General features: G+C 45.4%; 1 protein-coding gene across 4 annotated transcripts in view; it reads left to right on the plus strand.

Moving 5' to 3' along the window:
• The window catches only part of MAP4K3 (mitogen-activated protein kinase kinase kinase kinase 3), a 2398077-nt gene that overhangs the window by 198925 nt on the left and 2177922 nt on the right, over positions 1–21230 (plus strand). The gene's annotated exons all lie outside the window — the stretch shown is intronic.

The following is a 21230-nucleotide window of genomic DNA, read 5'->3' on the forward strand; positions in this document are numbered from 1 at the left end:
CTTCCCTAATGGGTTGGGGAGCCCATGCCAATGATCGGCGTCGTTGGTCTCCATCGGAGTCCAACTACACATCAACCTATTTGAGCTTGGGGCAATTGGACTAGCGCTAAGGGCCTTTCTGTCCTCTGTATGGGGGAAGAATGGCCTGATGACAGACAACACAGTGGTCATGTACTACCTCAACAAGAGAGGTGTAGGGTCACTAGCACTGTGCATAGAGGAAATGCAGCTCTGTTTTTTGACTCTGCAAGGATGATTCTTTTTCACAGCCATTCGCCTTACCGGAGAGGAGAACACAGCGGCGGACGCTCTGAGCAGGCAGAGTAGTCTCCTACGAGTGGGATCTAGATCAGGAAGTCCTTCAAGAGATCTTCACCCTTTGGGGAGCAGCTCAAGTGGATCAGTTTGCCTCCTGTGTCAACAGGAAGTGCAACCTGTTTTGCTTCTGGTAATTTCCTCTGGGAGACGTGTTCGTAGTGGACTGAGAGTTTCCACTCCTATGTATTTCCTCCAGTCCCTGTCATTCCTCACGTCATCAGGAGATTGTGGACATTCACGAAAACCATGATCTTGATTGCTCTGGGTTTGACCCGGAGGACGTGGTACCCGGACATGTCCATCTGCCCTCCAATTAGTCTTTCCCCCCTGAAGGCAGGACCCTACTGCCACAAGAGGAAGGTCTCATTCTTCACCCAGACATCAGGACCCTCAACCTTCAGGCCTGGTTTCTGAGAGTTTGCGATATAAAAATTGGGACCCCCCGGAAGACATAATGGAAGTGTTGCTTTCGCCTAGAAGACCAGCAACAAAGTCTCTGTACCGCTGCAGTTAGAATAGGTTTTGCAGCTGGTGCAGAGCTAAGAATGTGGAGAATTTTGTTTGTGACATACCAATGGTGGGGTCATTTTTGCTTCATTTGGCCAAGCAGGGGCTCCAGGTTGCCACTGTAAGAGGCTGCCTGGTGGTGCTATCCATTTTTAAGCGCTCGCCAGAGCAGGGTTCCTATTTCAAAATCCCTGTCAGTCTACTTTTTAAATGGACATGTTAGTGTTTTCCCTCCAGTACCTTTCATTATACCAGTTTTGGACTTGAACTGTGTACTCAAATACCTCATGTGTGCTCAATTTGAGCCGCTTGATTCATGTCCTCTAGGGATGTTAACTGTCAAAACGGTTTTCTAATGGCCATCGCATCGACGCGTAGCATCAGTGAACTACAGGCTCTTACGTGCAAAACCGCCTTTTATCACCTTTTACACAGAGAAGGTTGATTTGATAGTCTGTCCCACCTTTCTACCTAAGGTAGTTTCAGAATTTCATCTAGTTAAAAAAAATTGTCCTTCCTACTTTTTATCCTCCACCTCATCCTTCTAAGGAGGAGGAGAGACTTCATCGTCTTGACCCTAAAAGGGCCCTGAGCTTTACATCTCTAGGATGAAAAACCTTTGACAAGGTGACCAATTATTTGTGAGTTACATGGGTCATAAGCTAGGACTGGCTGAGACCAAGCAAAACTTGTCTCTGGTTTACACTTTGCGTTTCAGAATGCCATAATTTAGCAGGTAAGACGTTCCTGTGGATGTGGCCACTTTCATCGGCTTTACGGAGAGGGGTATCAGAACAAGACATCTATGCTGCTGCCACTTGGTCTTCTCTGCATACTTTTCAAAACATTATTGCCTGGACTCTGCGTCGGGACAGGAGGCAGTATTTGGGAACACTGTACTTCACAGCATTAATAAGTAGATGCTTGCTCACACATCCTACACATACAGCTTTTGGAGTGTATCAAAGATGAGGAATACATGGGAGGACACAATCAATTAGAAGAATAAATTACTTGTACCTGGTAATGTTCTTTCGACTGGATGTTCCTAATTAACCCTCCCATCCTGCCCCTCAGTAGAATTTCTGTGTATTACACCTTCCTCTCTTTACCGTCTTTTTTTGATCTTGCGAATGTCTGTGCTCTGGAAGAGAGGACAAAGTAGAACTGAAGTAATGGGTGCAGTGCACACTATATGTACAGTGAGTGACGTGCTGCTCGAGAGCAGACCGAGGCTGTTGAGGGACATCGATTCAACAATGCACAGCACCCTCTACAGAGAGAAAAGATTTCCGAAGCAGCTGACGCTTGAAGCAGATAACAAAGAGGAGGAATACGCGAGAGGAACATTCAGTCGAAAGAACATTACCATGGGTAAGTAATTTGTTCTTCTATAGCAACCACCCCCATGTCGGGGGCGGACATGTCTGGTAACCACCCGCCAGCTTGAGCGAAGGGCTCGGCGAGGACTGAGTGCCGTTACCAGCCATGTCAACCCCCAGACAAGGGAGTAATAACTATTCCCCCCCCCATTTCCCCTTGGGTGAACCCCAGGGGGCACATGTTTTTTTTGTTATTAGAGATGGGCTTTGCATGTATCGCGTGAGCCCAAATGCCCATAAAACAAAGATGGCTGCCACCACAGTAAGAGGGACTTGGTCCCTTTTTCATTTCTATTGCGGGCAGGTTGAGCGCTGGGACCGGTGCACAAAGCTCCAGCAGCTTAGTGGGGAGGGAGGGTGGGACTGGGTGCGGAAAGGGAGCAGGGATGTCTTTGTTGGGAGGGGTGGAGCATGAGGACGTCGGGAGGCAACAGAGAGGCTCCCCATAATCTAGATGGCACCACCCAGGGAAGGACCTCGGGTGGCTTGAAACTGCCAGGGCGGTATACTGTTTGTTCTCACCTGCATTTCCGAATGGCTGCCATTCCCCAGGTGCAAATAGTTGGTAAATAGTTAGTAACTCCAGATAGCAAGAATGGGATAAGCACCCCTCTTGTTGAGGCAGTGTTGAAAAATGTGGCGATCACAACCCTTCAGAGAAACCGATCGGATTACAACCCTATTGCAACCTTTACCTTCCACCCCTGTACTGTCATTACACAATCCAGTGTCCTACGGTCTAATGAGTTTCGCACAACAGTAACGGAAATCTGTTCTGCACATTGTACAGTAAAATTCTTTCTACCATATTGTCGAGTAAGTCTGACAGCCCTGGAAAGCACTTAAGGATGTGATCCAGTGTTTCTTTTCTCAAACCTGTACATCCTTGATTTTCGGAACAAACGTCCTTCCGTCTTGAACCACTCCATCTCTAAATTTAGGGAAGGCCCTTAAAAATGTAATGTATGCCTCCCTAATTGATGATCACACTAAACTGACCAATGTTACTCTGAACTATTCTTAAAAATCTTCCTTGCTTTGGCCATCTGTCCGAAGTTCACATCACAGAGCCCCAATACACATTCTTCTAGTCCCCTTTTGATCTGCATGCCGAAAGCCTATTTCATCCTACCATTTACTGAAAGAGTGATCTCTGGGTAGCTCCACCAAATATGGGCCCCGTCATCTCTACTCGCACCCTCTACATTAGTACAGGGATAATATTGTTTTGAATTGATGAAGACTCTCTGGGGTGTAATACCACTGCACCATTGTTTTATACCACATTTCTCTTATTTTAGCTCCCTAGTCAATTTAGGTATATCCCTCCACAACCTTTCCCATCTGTCTATTGGGATTGTACGTTACCCAGTTGCTTCCCATTTTGTCATGCATTTCCAATTTTTCTGTGGGCTGGGGGGAGGACCTCTGAGAAGATTTTATGAAATGCTCAAATCGCATTTCGCTATCCTGCGTTTGTTGTAATATATTTTATCGAAAGCAGTGAGCTACTTTGTTTGGTGGTTAGTTTAACTAATGTCTCAATTGAAAATAACTCTGCCTCTCTTTCTCTGCCACCCCGAATACCGCTTTGCACTGCTCGTAAGATTTTACTTCTGAGCCCTCCATAATATCCCTCAGTTTACAGCAGCCTACTGTTTCCCAATGTTTGTATGCCCATTGATCCCTCCGTGGCCCAAATTTTGGGTTGCAAAATAATGGCGTGAATGGCGACGGGGAATGTCGAAATCCCTTTTTTCTTCTCTAGGGTGTCCCATGTATCTTCTACCAGTGCTATGATGCTGTTGATATGCATTTCTGGGGGTCTACCTGATCTACTAAGCCAGAGCACCTCTTCCAGGGGCACTCCCTACTATTTCTCTGTCTATGCGGCATCATATTTCCTCCTAATTCCTCTGCTCTCCGGCAGTAATAAACAAAAACTCCCTGTAGGGGGCTTTTGTTTCATTATTGCCGCAAGAGCAGAGATAACATAAGTACAGGAGGCTCATTCAGTTCACAAAATGGATACCCCTAGTGCTTAAAATGTATGCCTTTGAGGTTCATTTGCTGAAAACTTTACACAGGAACTTTCTGTAAAAATATTTGTATAGTTTTTATTTATTTTATTATTTATTTTATTAGAATTTATAAAGCGCCCAGCAGCCCGGAGGCATCGTGGCGCTGTTACAGCAAGTTACATAGTACAGTAGGACAGGTAATACATAGGTAGTGAAGAAGTTGGTATATGTTCAGTGACAGTGTAGAGAAAGAGTTCCAAGGGTTACAGTGGAACAGAGTGGAGAAAGTACATTTGTAAAAGGTGTTAGTTAAATAACTTTGTTTTTAGCAGTTTTCTGAACACTGAGAGATTCTTTGCATCTTACATTGAGAGGTAGTGCGTTCCAGGCTATTGGGGCTAATACTTCAAAGCTGGTGCCGCCAGCTTTAGCTCTGTTGAACGCTGGGACGATAGTAGGTGGGAATATTGGTCACGTTTAGGCCTGTGGGCTGTAGTCTGGTGTATTCTGTCTACTAGGTAGGCTGGGGCGGTCTTGGCGAGGCACTTGTGTATGATGGTGAGGGCTTTGAATGTTATGCATTCTCTGATTGGGAGCCAGTGGGTGTCCTTTCTTGCCTGGGAAATGTGCTCTCTCTTGGGGATGCTGAGAGCGGCTCAGAGCGTTGTTTTGTGCAATCTGTAGTCTGTTAATGTTGTTGGCAGAGGTGCCTATGAGAAGGATGTTACAGTAGTCCAGTTTTGCTCCAATTGTGGCTCTCGCAATGTTGAGGAGATTGCTTGTAGAAAGGTGGGGTTTTACTGCATTTATAATTTTTGTGGTGAGGGCAGTGGCGGATGAGATGGCGCTGACTTGCCTGTCCATAGTTAGGGTAGAGTCGAGGTAAACCCCAAGGGTTTTCACTGATGTGGAGACTGTAATGGTAGTATTCTCAATGAATTAATTATACTTCAAATTCAGTTTTTTTAGGGCTTCTTTGGGGCCTACAAGCAGGATTTCTGTTTTTTCCCTGTTTAAGCATAGCCCATTGGCAGCAATCTAAGCATGGATGCGTGCATATGTTAGCTGCAGGGTGTGGAGGTCTTGTACGTAGTTTCCTGTTAAGGGGAGAAGAATTTGTGTGTCATCGGCATAGTTTGTGAAAGCTGTGCCGAAGTCTTCTAGGTCTCTGAAAAGTGGGACGGTAAAGAGGTTGTAAAGGGTATGGGCTGTACAGGATCCTTGTGGTACTTCACATTCAATCAGAGTTGGAGAAGCTGAGGCTTGGTCTGAAAATACTGCATAGCTTGGACCTCCAAGAAGGAAGTGATCTAGGCGGTAGCCTCTTGGGAGAATTGGACACTGTCAGCTAGATGTTTACATAAGATCTTGTGGTCAACCAAGTCAAAGGCAGCAGAGAGATCCAGGAGTAGGAGGAATGACGATTGACCTTTGTCCATGGCTTCTAGTAGTTGGTTCTTGAGGTCTAATAGAGCTGATTCCTTGCTGTGACGAGGGCGGAAACCAGATTGCCTTTTTCCTAATATGTTGTGGGTTTCCAGGTACAACTGTATCTGTATATAGGCAGCTCTGTCCAATATCTATAGCAGAAATGGTACGGTGGTGATTGGACGGCAGTTGTTAGGGGAGTCTGGGTCTAAGGTGGGTTTCTTTAATAGTGGTCGAACCCACGCTTCCTTAAGGGCTGATGGGACAGTGCTGTTGGCGAAGGAGGCATTTATGAAAGTGGTGACAAATGGGGCCAGGACAGCTGCACAGTCTTTAATTAGATTGGCTGGGCATATGTCTCCTTAACATAGCGAAGGTTTGATGCGTTTCATGATTAGTAAGACCTCAGGGATTGTTACTTCCTTGAATGAGAACAGAGTAGGCTTGTTTGTGGCTCATCTTTACATCTTTACACCTTTATCATTATGGCTCATCTTTTCAAAGAATAACATTTGAGTGAACTTCCCCTTTTAAACGCTTTATAGAACATAGCTGCATATCCATCAGCACCTGGGGCTTTGTTCAGGGCAGGCTTTTGACTGCCTGTAGCACCTCCTCTGAAGTTGTATCCCCTTGAGTTTTCTGTAATGGCATTGACCCCAAGTAATAATTTTGATCTGCCTGGCTGGGTGAATCTGAAGAATACAGTCGGATAAAATCTCATAAATATAGCCATCATTTCCGAGTTAACCATCTCCCACCCTTAACGGTTTTTAATTTTTAAAGATTGTTTCGCCCATTTTCCCATAAACAACCTGGCCAGGAGGCGAGCGGCTTTGTTTGCTTTTATGTAGTAGTTCTGTCACAGATACAGTAATGCTTTTTTTGTCCTTCGCGCCCTTAGTAGATCCAACTGACCCCTAATGCTCCTAAACTCTTTCCTTATGTTGTTGCTCGGGTTCTGTACCTTTCTACTCATCCCCTTGGGCCAGTCTTGCAGATCTAGTTAGAGTTGTGCTAGTTGTTTCGTAATGCCTTCATTCCTACCAGTTCACCCCTGAGGACTGCTTTAAATGCATCCCATAGGGAGCTCAAGGGTATATCTGGTGTCGCATGGTTTTCATAGAAGCCCCTAATCTTGTCTCTCATGTCCCCTAATAGGATCTGGTCATCAAGGAGCTTTGCTGGGCATGCCCATTTCCACAGGCCGTTCTGTACCTTGGGCAGGTATAGTATGATGGCCAGTCCGGCATGATCGCACGAGTTTATAGAGCCTCAATCAGGTTTTTACACTCCAGGCCTCAAGGCCAGATTAATTCCAGTTTTTCAGGATACCCCTCACTCATTTGCATGATAAATTTGCATACAAGGAGTCTAAATGTATGCACATCTTCCCTGATGAATTTTAATGAGGGGTATGCTGAAAACCCTGTCAGGTTTCTGGCCCTTGAGGCTCGGAGATGGTCAAACCTGGCCTAGATCCACTCCTTCCACCCTTCCCATCAATGTTGTAGATGCCCATATGTAATCTGTTCATGTGAATGAAAGATGTAGCCCATGGAGTGTCCCTGTATAGTTCTCCAATAGTCGTTAAGAGACATTCGCCAAGGAGGAAACAATCCTAATGAGGGATTTCAACATGGCCTGGAACCCAAAGATATAGGAGTGCCAGGACATATCACGGTCAGTTGGTGCTGTCGAAGGCATTTAAAACAAAGAAATGGAACCCACTCCTATATCTGTGGGTTCCAGGCTTTGTTGAAATCCCTCATTAGGATTGTTTTCCCCCGTTGGCGAATGTCTCGAAGTTAGAATGAACCAATCTCAAGAAGCCATCTTGCCCCGAATTAGGATCATATATAGTTCCAATGTAAGCATTGGGTGTTCTATTTGAATTTGAATTAACCTGTATCGCCCTTCTGTCTGTTAGAAAGTGCTCTATGAAAATTGTTTTGGATCCGTCCCACCTCTTGCCCCCTTCCTCCTCGCCTCACAGAGATAAACGGTGGGGGTTCCCTAAGACCCACCATCAGATCCCAAGTATCTCCCGAGACCCCAGAGGTCCGCCTACAGGTTCCCTTATAATTGTGGCACTTCTAACTGCTGACCTCCTGGATTGCGCTCATTTCTTATGTATGTCCTCCTACGTCAGTCATTCGCCCTGTCCTACCCCTTTCTTGGGGTGCCCTGCAGGGCTGGTCGCCGTCGCCTACTTATACCCTGCTATGGACCATTCCCACGGTCTACATCTCTGTGGTAGATAATCTCACCCTTTTTTTTTATAGTTTCCACTTCATCCTCGTCTAGCTGCAAGGTGAGCACTTCTTCATATGTTGTAATCCTATGTTTTCCCTCCCATGTGAAGAGTAAGCCAAATGCAAACATCCATCTGTATTTAATTTGGTTTTTGGTAAGAGTCCTCGTCACTGGCCCCATTTGATCTTCGTTTCTGGAGTGTGGCTTGGGCCAGGTCTGTGTACAGCTGTATTTCCGCCCCATTGATTCGCGTGAAACAGGCCAAGATTCCTTCTTTTTGGCTGCATTATGTAATGGCTGTCAGGACATTGTGATGCCTGGCTCCTCGTTCTCCTCTCTTGGGTCCCACTCAGTGTATCCAGTCTATCTCAATTGCCTCTCCCGGTTCTTCACCCAATAGGTCTCTAAAAAGCTGTTTAGCTGTGTCCTTAAGGTTTCCCTCTCTTATAGCCTCAGGAAGGTCCGTAATTCTCATATAAGATCGCATCGTACAGTTTTCTAAGTCTTTGCATTATATTTCAAGGTTCTGCGAGAGCCATGAAAGATGTTCCAAAGTCTCATCGTTCTTCCTCGATTCTTCCATCTCCTCCTTTTAATGCTTTTTCAGTGGTATCCGTTCTTTCTTTCAGTTTAGCTAGTTCCCCCATCAGTCCCTGCAATGACTGCTTCGGTTCAGCTTTAAGCGATGCCAATTGGTTTTTCGGAAGGATCCCGTAATTCTTTTGGAATTCCTTAAAGCATTGGTTGAGGTCTTCTCTGCTCACCGCCATTTCATCTGCTTGTAAATTGCCTGTCTTGCTTCCCTGTGTTCTCCTAGGCTAGCCGGTCTATCCAATCTGCTCCCTTATATCCAGCACCTTTTTTGTAAGCCTCCCTCCTGAGATATGGGTGTCCGTTTGGTTTTATTTATTTATTGGGTGAATATACATGTGGCAACAAATCCTTGTATATACAAAAGAAAACGTTTTACAGTGCAAAACATAAATTAAAAACAGCATAATTAAAACAGAATAGACAATTCATAAAACACATTAAAAACACAACATAGAGATTAATATTAATGGATAAGATTAGCATATACTAAAATCATAATCTGTAAAATGTCAGTAAATTTCCAATAAAAAGTGACAAGATAGTAAATATTGACCATAAGTACGACCGATCCGAGCAGTCACTTTGGTTGTTATACATTTTCATCTACTTGGCTCTAAGTGGGTATAGGCCTTCACCTTGTAACAGAATGTTTTAGGATTTCTACTGTATCATCACCACATATGCGGCAATTACGGTGATCACAGGAGATACCCATTCGACTGCCCTTGGCCTCTAATGTATCACAGATGTTAAATTGTAACAGTAGGTATTGGCGTAGGACTGCACTGTTCAGATATGACTTAAGATAAGATGGTCTGTGGATCTGCTCCATTATATAACAAATAAAAGCACTGCTGTTACGGTTATAGGCCAATCGGACAATACGGTTCTCATGCATGAAGCTAGTCAGTTTCTGTTTAAACGTAGCTTTTATCGTATTAACTGGTGCGATGGTTAGTAAAATGTCCATCTCCTTCCACCTTCCACATCTATCGTACACTACTACTATATTGCCAATAGTTCTGTTTCCTAACATGCTCTAGTTTAAGAAATGACCAAACATAATTGACAACACTTGTTCCATTGTTTAGCAGATACAAATTTGTCAAACACATAAATATTCTTTGGATTCGAGTTGTTGAGATATCAAATAAGCCAAAATCAAGGTATAAAAAAATGGGCAGAGCCAAAGGCATACGTAGTAATTTCTGAAGGATTTTCGCTTCAAATCAGTTAAGATTCATATCCGTGACCCCATATTTCAATCTCGTAAACCAAAACAGGACTATTTTAGTTGAATATAGTAGGAGAACCGTCTGTACTGATATTCCTCAGTTCCGGCCTATAAAACGGCTAATGGTATTTGTGATGACCATACATTTGGCTTTTATGTCTTGCCAGTGAAAGTTCAATTTCCGAGAACAATCCACAATTAGGCCGAGGCACTTATAACTGGTGACAGTTTCAAGTAGAGTACCCTCTAGATGGCAGATGGGATACGTTTTCATCCACTTCGAAGGAGGAAAGATCATCACTTTACTCTTGGAAATATTCTCTGTCAAGCCATTTTTGGATGCATAGATTCCCAGCGCAAATATCATTGTTTGAAAGCCTTTTGGCGTGTGGCCGAGTAAAATCAAGTCATCGGCCTATTCTAACCAACTGGTGAACTCGGTGCCTACTTTCACTTTGCAATGAGTGATGGCATCAAAGGCCTTGTTTAGGTCTGCCAAGTAAAGATTAAAAAGAGTTGCAGCAAAGATGCATCCTTGTTTTACACCTCGATTTGTACACATGGAGGCTGAAAGTTTTCCCTTGCCTCCAAGACTGCATTCACTTTGGTGTCTTTGTGAAGAAGCATTAACATCCTTTAAAGGCCTGAAGGGATGTTCCACTTAACTAGTTTCACCCAGAGTCGATTTCTTAAAGCTGAGTCGAAAGCAGCGCTGAAATCTATGAAAGCGCAATAGACTGCTGTTTCTTGCCTCAGTTTAGAATATTCTACAGCTGATACCAGGGTTAAAATATTATGGCTAGTAGCAGATTTCGCACGAAAGCCAGTTTGATAGGGGCTTAATATCTTATTGCTGTCAATCCATTCAGTTTATTCCACAAGGAGTACTCTGGCAAATATCTTAGCGGGGATGTCTAGCATCGCAAGCATGCAATCATTTGATGGACAGTTTCAGCGTCCTTTTTTTAAATCGCTAAAATATAGCCTTCGGACCATGTAGAGGGGAAATTACCTGATTTGCCTATTTCTACGAATAGCAGATGTAGGGTGCTAGCCCATAACTCGGGAGTTAATTTTAATAGACCATTACAAATGCCGTCAGGTCCAGTAGTGCGTGATAGGTTTAGATGTTTAATTAAAAAAATAATATCATGGGGAGAGGCCTTAGATTCCCATTTAACTTGAGGGGGGGGGGGGATAACTATGTTCTTGCTCTGGATGAGCGGACCCAAGAGTAAGGCCTAAAGCAGATTCAGATACACTATTAAAAGGTGAATCCCGTTTGTAATTGTGTTGCAAAACGTTCCAAATAGTTACGTTGTCATTTTGTTTGGCTAAAGCAGCTCATTTCATCCAGCGAGTTTTCTCCTTGCTGGCTTTGAGTTTTATCCCAATACTGATACTCCTTTTTCATACACTTGATTTCTTGGTTGGCTGTTACAGATCTAAGAATCCCGACTGCTGGATACATGAGTCTAGTTATTGGCTTACTACAGCGTTCAACAGGGGTCTTCTATTGTCTAGTTTTTAAAATGTGTTCACCAATACAGATCTAAGAATCCCGACTGCTGGATACATGAGTCTAGTTATTGGCTTACTACAGCGTTCAAAAGGGGTCTTCTATTGTCTAGTTTTTAAAATGTGTTCACCAATACAAGATACTAGTCTTGAAAAAGAGGCATCAATCGGTACAGATACAGAGGAGATGTCGGAGTATGTGTCTATAAATGGAGGCAGAAGACCTATCGATGCCTCTTTACCCTTACTTGTGTTGTGGGGCGTCCCTTTGACATAAATGTCTCCATTTAGGTCGTATTGGCTGGGAGCAAGGTTAGACCACAATGGATAAAAGAAGACACAAAGCGGCAGACGGTCGGTTTCTTGCCTGGGAACAATTGCCATATTTTCCACTACAGCCAAGCCCATGTCGTTCACAAATGCATAGTCCAATGTAGACATAGCTTTACCACAAATGCGAGTATAGGCAAGGTCGGAATACCGAGGGCACAAGTCATTAAGGTTTACAGCACCATAAGATTTTAGCAGCGTGCTCCATATGTGTGCTTGACGAGTAGTTGTTTTGGTCCACACAGGACTAGATGTCATCTACACTCTCGAGAGATCTTCATTAATGTTGGTATCACAGTTAAAATCTCCCACCACCAAGTATGGTTTGTGTTTCCCATATTTCTCCAACATGTTGTCCACAGTGAACGCATTCTGCTTAGTGCTTTTACAGCTGGGTGGACCATAAACATTAATGAGTTCTAAACATGTTAGGTGGACACCTAGAACAAAGTCAGTGGATTCAGCAATTTCTACGATCTGCCAGGGAGGGCAGACTGATATTAATAGGCCACCTTTAGGATGGCCGTTGGGTCCTTTAGTTGCGCACTTCTGTAACGTTGTTCTTCCAGCAGGCTCAATTGTCTCTATAAGCCATGTTTCTTGTAGTGCAAGGATTGCGATTGAGTCTACCGCTGACCAAAGACCCTCGGCTTCACACATATGTGCGAAGCCTCTAGTTTTCCAGCTACAAAGTACCTTCCTGTCACTGCTGCAAAGAGCCAAAACTAGCCTTAAAAGCTACAGAAGCAGTTGCCAGTATCCCTCACTAGGATCAGTATTAGAGACATTTGTTCTTTCACTGTTTAGCGGCCGATTTGATCCATATGGTGGGGTCGTGTATGCATGAAGAAGGGCAGTCGGGGTCGATGTGCGACCTTCTGCTCTCATTGAGTTTACTTCCTTGTTCAAACTTATAACAGTGTCTGATTGTGGATGTTCGGTGTCATATTTTGCAATGTACTGGCATTGATGTTAATTGCTTGTATTATATCCTTAACATGGGTTATGTAAACTATTTTGCATTTGTAGCCCAACCTATACAGCTCGTTTTCTTAGTTTTAAGACACAAGAAAGGGTTGCTTCAGTACTGAACCAAATATTAGAAATGCTCGAAGCAATATGTTCAATCTGATCAACCACTTTTATGTTGTCAGTGAGTATCACACACAGTCCTATGACTGTATGGAATATGCTTAATATTCGTGGGCGATTGAGGGAAGGAGTGGGGTCTTTACTAAAGACTGATTGCCTTTGTAGGGCTTTTATTGGCATATTAGATGAGATTGGGTCGCACCAGCAAAATCATGCCAAAGGTGACCGGAGCAGCTAAGGCTGTTGCAGCCCAGTGATCAAGCAGGGTGGATTGGGTCACCTTCTCTGGTTTTCGAGGTGCTATTTGTTATAGGGTCATCCTGAAAAACCAGAGGGAGAGAGCTACACATAGTGGTAGACTGAGCAAAGAGAGGTAGCTCTGGGGCAGACGGGACCATTGTTGCATCTGTAAAAGTCTGTTCAGCATTTCTTAGAGGAATATGAGCTGTGTCTGGCGTAAAGACCGGAGCAGAACTGCTCAAAATAGAGGCTGGCTGTATTGGAATGGGGGTGGCACTGTGGGCAATCACTGCAGGTGCGTGTGGTTTAGACTTGGTTCTCCGTGCATACATAATGCTTGGGAGACTGAATTCACCTTCTTTTTGGTCACCATTTTTTTTGCTGAAGAGGAGGGTCTCGTAGAACTGTCTGAGGCCTTAGAGCTATCTGGGGAGGATGGGATTTAAACCGGCATGGGGCTTGTAGGGAAGTAGCCTGATAGGACCGTGATACTGCCCTCATCTTTCTTTATGCTTTTATGCAGGACCAATTGTAGGTACATTTTTATTTTCTAAATTTTCACATTTAGTTATCAGAATCATTAGCCGATTTTCAAAAGCTAAGAACATGTCATTAGATGACATGCTTGCAGTACTCAGATCGTTAGTATCTGAATGCATATAGAGGGGTGCAAAAGCAGTTCTAGGAGAGATCAGAATGGCACACGGTTCATTTGTTGGGCAGTCGTCGGTACTGGCAACTGCATTTGAATTCAACTTTGTAGGTAAGGATGAAAGATGATCGTACAAAGTCTCTTGATCTATCGAAAGAATATCTCCTGACTTGGATATATTCATCAAATCTCCCTGGTATTCAACGACTGGGGGGTGTATATTCTAAGTCAAGGGTCATTTCGGTAGAGTTTGGAGGTACATGAGTAGCTGTACTATGAATCGTAGCTGATATCCGAATTGGAGGTGGAATAGCAGCCAGGAGGGTGCTTGATGGTGTTAGTAGTGAGGTCCACTAGAGGAACATCAAAATCAGCAGAGTATGTCAGTTCATTTATAGCTGGGTTTGGTTACGTTATAACAGCCATTCAGAAGAGTAGCTGTTGAATCCAGTGGTCTTTCAACACCTTTCAACTGAGGTTCTCAACACTTGAAAGTTAGATCAGTCATTGCAAAATAAAGGCATCGTTACCTTTTCAAAAAGGATTCAATCAGTTTGGGCCCTATTCAGCCGATGGAGGCATTCAGTTCAGCTGCTAGTTCCTGAGCAGGTTCCGGGTTCCTGAGCAGCAGTTGCTTCCGTTATGCTCTCCATTGGAGGCATTCGCCTGGGTTATAATCTGAAGAGTGCATATAAAAGGGACTTGCTTCGAGAGTTTCGAGGAGGGTGAGGCTTCATGCATAATTGCTTACTGGTGGCAGCATACTAGAAGCGTGATACTATTACAAATAGTTTGCACACTGATATATGAAAAATTGTAATTGTAATTTCATTCACAAAATTTGAGAAAATGCTACGTTGTGAAGTGAGAAAGTTAAACCCTGTTTGATGCAGTAGTCACAGTAGCAAACAGTATGTTCACAGATCGCGGAATATGTTCACCCTGCTGTAGTCTCAATGTGATCGGACAAGAAAAGTAGGTAGTCTGCAGTTACAGACAAATATATAAGTCACAAACTGGACCAGAGCCTGCTCAAATTCATATTCGCAAAAAGAAGCGTATGTTGTCAATGGTCAAGGTATCAACAAAAAACCATACACGCACTAAATTAGTATGGTTAGAGTAAAGTATAAAGAGTGAACAGCTGCGTGGGCCGGTGGATGTTTCTGGCTTCTATGCGTCCTGTTAACATATAGCTATTCCCGTGGCAACGGCTGAGCAGTTACTTCCAGTGCGCTTGCAGAAGTTTGAGCCAGACGATAGCTACGTGACACAGCAGCACCTCCGTGCAAATTTTGATCAATAACGGTGGGAACCTTTCCAATCAGTCAATATCAAGCAACTTCCTATTAGGATCATGCAGGTTCCGGAGGCAATCGTCTCCTTAACACGGCTACCCCTCTTTTCTTCGGTGATTCAGACACTGTTCCCTATCCACTAGAGCGGTCTAATTGATATTTACCATAACGCAGAAGACCTTACGATATCCTTTTTGGAATTCTGGCTCAGATATGAAATGGATGGGAGTTGATCATAAGAGCCTTGACCAAGAAGTCTAAAGAATCCAAGAAGACCAAATGGTCAATGCATAACAAACTGTTATACCAAAATAAACCCCTGAAGAATTTCCTGGAATTGTGAAAATCTATAAAGGAAAGAAACATGTTGGGTAGTGTGGATTGTAGAAGGATAGAATGTCTGGATGACAGAAGTATGAATGAATAGAACGTTGTGTTGGGGGAATATAGAGCACCCTGTAAGGATAGGTAAGGATATAAAAACAAACTGCTAACTGGAAAGCTTGTCCTTTTGAGGAACTAATTAACAGTGAATCTAGGTATGAGGTAACAGAGTGTTATGTATGTCTTTCTTGGGTTAATAGTGCCAAAATTAGTGGTAAATGTGCAATAACTGGTCTTAGAAAAAAAGTGCAATATTTTGTCTTAGAAAAAAATGATGAATGTATTTTTATTGATGTTTTTATTGAAAGTAAATAAATTGATATTTTTTATAAAAAAACTTGTTGGAAAGAGTATGTTGTCATTTAATGAGTAAAAAAGCATACATGACAGAATAAGGTACTGGAGAAGCAAGGGACCCTTTAAGCAATAGTGTGGTATGTTTAGTCTTTTGACTTCTTAAAGAGGTCCAGATAAATATTCCCTTTAGTCTCTCAGTTTTGTATCTGGCTTCTATGCAAACAGTGCAGAGAGTATTACTCAGAGTTTGCAGTAGATTGGTAAGGCAGCCGTCGGTGTGTATACTGTGTATACGATCACACAATCCTTCAGTCACACTAATATTGATAGCGACGTCAAGGGTAGGGGCACGCGTGACCACGCAATGCTAACGGGCTGATACAGGCCAGAGCCAGGGACTGAAGGGGGCCCTGAGAACCATGAGCTAAGTGAGCATAGAGGTAAGGCGCTGGGCAGGTGCAGCTGTCAGTGAAACAGCGAAACGGCACACTTCCCAGCGCACTTCCTCATACGCGTGCGCCGATTGCCCGTAGGGTCGGGGTTAAGTATACTGCTTTAAGCTTGAGGGGCGGGCTAAGGATATGTGTGTGTGTGTGTGTGTGTGTGTGTGTGTGTGTATGTATGTATGTATGTGTATATATATATATATATATATATATATATATATTTTCTGAGGCTTGTGGAATCTGCTTAGATCACATGCTGTGCATAGGCCGACATCTAGTGGAAGCTGCGGAGTATTACAGTTTGTTTTTCGAAACTCGAAAATGGGCGTCGACACAGGGTGTGCCAGTAATACTATCCCTAGTGTGGCGTCCACTGTACCCAAGATCCCTCACGCGTCTAGGATCCTCAGATTGTTTTTTTCCGCCATACTGGTTGGAAGCATTTTGCGGAGTCCCCTGGCCTTATCCATACTTTTGCTAAAAATGTAATTTAATAATCTATTGACATCCTTCCCCACCCCAACGTCAAACTTAGACACTCGACGCCGGCTGGAGAAGAAATCGAACGTCGGCTGCTGCACGACGGACTTGGGCCTTGAAAGGCCACTGGCCTCAGCCCGGGCCTTGGAAGGCCTCTGGCCTCGGCCCTGCAAGTAGGGAGGGTGGGGGGTGGTACATACTCTACACTCTTGGTATATAGGTACACCTTATACATTTCCTACACTTAACAGCCCGCTGCCTCAAAGTGCGTATGGAGGGTACCCCTTTTCAATTCTGCCCCAAGTGCAATCGCAAATACCCTTGGGTCGACAGGCACGCCACGTGCAATCTCTGCTTGCCGAGGGACCACCCCGAAGCGAACTGCAGAGCGTGTAGTAGGTTTAAACCTAAGACACTTAAGGACCGTTCGACGAAGCGTTGGGCCCACCACGCCAGGCAGGCAGCCATGGCAGCGGAGGGCGCCTTCAGCGATGGCAGCGACGCCGTACTTTCGGACGGTGAGGGCATTACGGCGTCGAAAGACAGCCGAGCGCAGGTCCCCGACCTCGGAAGGTCGTCCGGCAGAGCGGCTATGGGGAAGACCCCCGGCGACACAAGCGCTTCCCATACTACACACACTAAACACACTAAGTCCAACCGAGACTCGACGACGTCGAGATCTCGGAAAGAGGCACAAACAGAACGGTCCGATTCGGTGTCCTCTGGGCGCTCTGGATCAAGATCGCCGCAAAAAGTGCCTCGCTCCCTAGGCTAACAGAAGTTCGATCGTCGGAAGACGAAGACGACTTCCACCCCCAAGCCGCGCTCCAGGAGTCGGAGCCCGCAGTTAAAACCAGCGAGGCCCCACGCTCGAAGGACAGGGACACCACCCCCGATCCTCGACGCCAGGCGTCGAAAACCTCCGGAGCCACTAAAGGACAGGGAAAACATTTTTCCACTCACGGGGAGGGTGGAAAACAGCAAAAGAAACAACCTTTGCACTCTTCCACACCTGTGAAACACACCACTCCCCCTAAACAGACAGACAAGACCAGGTCTGCTGATATGTCTAAAACCAGCAACGTTACTCAAGATAAATCCCATAGACTTGCTGAGAGAGTCATCCCCAGTTCCAAAAAATTGTCCAGTGAAGACATAGATAGGGTCATGTCAAGAATGTCTTCTTTGGCAGATTTTTATGATAAAAATCCAGAACATTTCCTCTCCTATGATCCACAAGGGGCGACTCCCTCAGGCTCTACTGAGCCTGTCCCCCCGAGTAAGAAGCCCCGGTTTGAAACTCCGATGAGGTCAGAACCTTTCGAGGTACAACCATACGGTAGACCATACTCACTGTATCAAGGAGAGGCTTCCTTTTGTGAGGACCAAGAATTTGGTATGATAGAAGAGCAAACCGGGACGGGCTACTATGGGGATGATGAGGACCAGGAAGAGGAAGAGGAGGACCCGGAAACATACAGAGTAGATTCCCCGGTAGAGAACGAAGCCCCGGTTACCGACTCCCCGGTCGATAACCAACCCCTCCTAAACGAGGTTCTCGCACGCGCAGCAGAACATTTCCACATTGACACTCACGGTGTCCAGGAGGAAAGGGACTTCGCAGAAGAGTTGGTGGGAGAAAGGAGGCCTGTTGCCCAGACCATCCCTATCCTTAAGTCCATTCAGCGGAGAATAGATCCGTCTCTGGTGAACTCGAACCTCACCAGAGCAGTCAATCCCAGGGTTGAAAAACTTTTCAGGGCGGCCCAGTCTGACCCTCTCTATATAAGAGTACATCTGAAGCCAGACTCCATAGTTGTCACCAACACTCGTAAGAGGGCTGGAACACCCTTGTCATCGTCCGAAGCTCCTCCCGACAAAGAGAGCAAAAAACTCTATGGTTTCGGCAGGAAAGTAGCCTCAACGTCTGCCTATCAAGCAAGGATTGCAAACTCCACCACCCTGTTGGCCAGCTACAACTGCCATCAGTGGGAAGAAGTCGCGGCACTCATAGCCTCTGCTCCTGAACCTTTAAAGGGCCAGTTAGCTCGGATTTCCGCAGAGGGTAGATCCGTGTCTGGTTGCATTTTGAAAGCAACCTTCGACGCCGCGGACAACGCAGGCAGATTGATAGCGGAGGGCACTGTTATCAAAAGACATGCGTGGTTACGGCAGTCTGGTTTTAAGGCAGAAACCCAGGCATCATTGTTGGACAAACCGGTGGAAACCTATCTGTTTGGTAAGGCGGTCGAAGACGCACTGAAGAATGCCAAGGACGAATACGAAACACTCAAGTCCCTTGGCCAGTTAACCAATAAACCCCCTAACCAGAGAGGGAATAGTAATTTTTGTCGCCCACGCGGCCAAAATTCCCAGAGAGGATCTACCTATTCCCAGGGGCAGGGTACACAGTGGAACAACAACCAACAGTCTACCCAGGGTTACGGCAGGGGTAATAGGAGAGGAGGTCGTGGTAAAGGCAGAGGCAGCCCCAACAAGGGAGGCGGCACGCCTCCACCAAAGCAGTGACGCTCAGTTCAGGGTCCCTTCTCACGCAACCCCAGTAGGGGGACGCATTTCCAACTTCACCCAGGCTTGGGAAGGGATCACATCAGACAGATGGGTGCTGTCAACAGTGTCCACAGGATATTGTATAGAACTACTGCAGCGTCCCTGGAACCATCCTCCACGACAAAGAGTACACTCTTTAGAACATCAGAAGATTCTCCTCGAGGAGATCGCCATTCTGCTAGAAAAGGATGCGATAGAACTCGTCCCGGGACACCAGGTAAACAAGGGTATTTATTCAACTTACTTCCTTGTGCCAAAGAAAGATTTGACAATGCGCCCAGTATTGGACTTACAGCCTGGCAACAAGTATGTCAAGCCCCAAAAATTTCGTATGACCACGCTACAAGAGGTAATCCCCCTCCTAAAAAAGGGGGATTACATGGCAACCTTGGATATGAAAGATGCATATTTTCATATTTCCGCTTCAAGGTGGATAGTCGTCACTACCAATTCAAGGTACTGCCCTTCGGGATAGCTTCAGCACCAAGGGTATTCACCAAGGTACTGGCGGTGGCGGCTGCACACCTACGCAGGGAGACAATCCCAGTGTACCCTTATCTGGACGACTGGCTCATAACGGGGGAAACCCCAGGAATTTGCAGGACAAACATTCAAAGGACTATCGACCTCCTTCACGAGTTAGGCTTCTCATTCAACGAGAAGAAGTCAAGCCTAGTGCCAAGCACCTTAAAACAGTTCCTAGGAGCAATCCTAGATACCCAAGAGGGGTTGACCTTTCCTTCAGAAGAAAGAATTCGGAATATACTACTGCAAATTCCGCATTATCAGTCCGGTCAACAAATAACGGTACGCAAAGCAATGCGTTTACTGGGCATGATGGCGTCATGTATTTACCTGGTCCCCCACGCGCACCTGCGCAATCGTCCCATGCAGGAATGGTTGGCGAAACAGTGGTCTCAGGCAAGTGGTCAGTGGGACGATCTAGTGGTCGTTTCACCAACACTGGTACAAAGCCTTCACTGGTGTACAAGAGAGAATCTCGCACAGGGGAAACCCTTTTACGATCCCGAGGTACAGGCAATAGTCACTACAGATGCATGCCTGACGGGGTGGGGAGCTCACCATCTCCACCACACAGCTCAGGGTCTCTGGTCTCACTCAGTGGCCAAGAACCACATCAACCTGCTAGAGCTTCTGGCAGTATTCAGAGCGCTTCAGGCGTTCGAGCCCCACCTACTAAATCTGTCAGTGCAAATCCGGACGGACAGCACAACAGCCATGTTCTACCTGAACAAGCAAGGAGGGACTTGCTTTCCAAATCTGTCCAAGCTTGCCCAGAAAATCTGGATATGGGCACTCAGACGGAACATCTTCCTGTCATCACAACATGTTCCAGGGGAGCTCAATTCCCTAGCGGATGCTCTGAGCAGAGACTCCCTCCCAGAGGAACACGAATGGGTTCTACACAGAGAGGTCGTAGAAGATATCTTCTCTCAGTGGGGTTTCCCCAATATAGACCTATTTGCCACAAGCGAAAACAGACAATGCCCAGGATTTGCATCCAGGTTCCCCCAACCAGACTCCCAGGAGAACGCCCTGTGGATGAACTGGTCAGGGATGTTTGCGTACGCTTTTCCACCAACTCCTCATCAGGAAAGTGGTGAACAAGATGAACAGAGAGTCGATGACTCTCGTACTAATTGCTCCCATGTGGGCAAGACAACCGTGGTTCCCACACCTACGCAGGATGGCGGTGTGCAAGCCCATCAAACTTCCAGCCTGGTATAACCTATTGTCCCAGCACCAAGGTCAAATAGTGCACCAGCAACCCAACTCAATGAACCTGGCAGCATGGCTCCTGAGGTCATAGAGTTTGGACATCTCAATTTGCCACAGAGGTGTATGGACATCCTAAAAGAATCTCGGAAATCAAACACAAGGCACTGTTACTTTGACAAGTGGAAGAGGTTTGTTATCTGGTGCCAGAGTAGTTCAGTCAACCCCGTTGATTGCACTCCTTCCACTATCGTTACATACATGCTCCACCTGCTGGATGCAGGATTGTTTTTTAACTCACTGAAAGTACACCTGGCAGCCCTGTCGGCTTACACCACTTCCCATAGCAAAGTTTTGTGGTGGAAAGTACCAGTAGTTAAAGCCTTCATGGAAGGAGTAAAGAGACTTCACCCTCCTATTTCAAACCCACCACCAGGGTGGGACC

The sequence above is a fragment of the Ambystoma mexicanum genome, chromosome 4p, assembly GCF_040938575.1.
Source record: "Ambystoma mexicanum isolate Mex_15411 chromosome 4p, UKY_AmexF1_1, whole genome shotgun sequence".
In the NCBI taxonomy this organism is placed as follows: Eukaryota; Metazoa; Chordata; class Amphibia; order Caudata; family Ambystomatidae; genus Ambystoma; species Ambystoma mexicanum.